Genomic DNA, 1,262 nt, shown 5'->3' on the forward strand with positions numbered 1-1,262 from the left:
CTCCCTCGCAAGGGCCTCGGCTCTGGGCAGCGGGCATGGGGCAGGCATCACCCCGAGGCGGGTGTCCCCCTCCAGCCCAGCCCGGCCCGGCCCCTGGGAGTCTCCTTCCCCTCCCTCACACCTGGGGGAAACCCCTGCGACTGCCTGGGGCCTTGGGGCAGGGCTGCGGGGCGACGGGGAAAGAAAGAGGGAGTCTGACAGTTGCTGAGAGTCCTCCTGTCTCGTCCATTTCTCCTCCTTGGGAGGTACAAGAGCAAGTGAAGTTACATAATTAAGACTGTCGTGCTCTGGTACAGGCAGAGCCTTCCCTGTCTCTCTCTCTCTCTCTCTCTCTCTCTCTCTCTCTCTCACACACACACACACACACACTTGCTCTGGCTCTCACATACATGCTGTGGTGCACACACACACACTTGCTCTGGCTCTGACCGGCTCTCACATACTCGCTCTGGCTCTCACATACACACTCTCGCGTGCACACACATGCATGCACACCCACACATGCACTCCCTGGCTCTGGCTCCCGCACACACACACACACACCCACACACGCCCACACAGCCAGCCAGAACAGGCTGAAACAAAGGATTACACGGCCTGCCCCCATTCATGGATTATTTGTTAAAGGGATTTTATGCAGGGAGTGCTGCGCGCTGTCTCTCCTGCTATAAAACCCCACTTACAAATAATGAAAATAATAATCAGGGAAAGGAATAGCGCACCCAAGGGACCCTGGTGGGGCTTTGCCAGGAGAGGAGGGGTTGCCCACTCTGAGCACACTGGAGACAAAGAAAAAGCTGTTTGAGAGCTATGCTGGGTTTAGTCTCCAAAAAAAGGTGGTAGCTGGTGTTTGTTACAGAGTCACCCAAAACAGAAAACCAAACGCTTCCATCAGGATACATCTATATGTCGCCATTCAACTTACTGGAGCAGTAATTCGTGTTTTGTATGCCTGCACATTCTTAATGTATGTCAGTACTTTATAAAATACCAATGGATGTAAATTTATGAGAGGAAGTGAACTGAGTCTGCTCTCCATTGTCTCTTCATTTACAGTGTAAGGAGGGCAACCCATGCTGTGGTATTTGTTTGCAATCTTCAGTTCTGCACAAGAGCTACACAGGAATGTGATAAACGTGCAAGAATAATGTAATCCACATTACACAAAATGCATATTCTATCTGTAGTAAAATATTCCTGTGGATTTCTGGGTTTTTAAAATAGATTAAACTATTTCAACAGTGCAAAAATCCCGCCCCCCC

This window comes from Gavialis gangeticus, unplaced genomic scaffold, assembly GCF_001723915.1.
Source record: "Gavialis gangeticus isolate Ggan-Ray unplaced genomic scaffold, GavGan_comp1, whole genome shotgun sequence".
In the NCBI taxonomy this organism is placed as follows: Eukaryota; Metazoa; Chordata; order Crocodylia; family Gavialidae; genus Gavialis; species Gavialis gangeticus.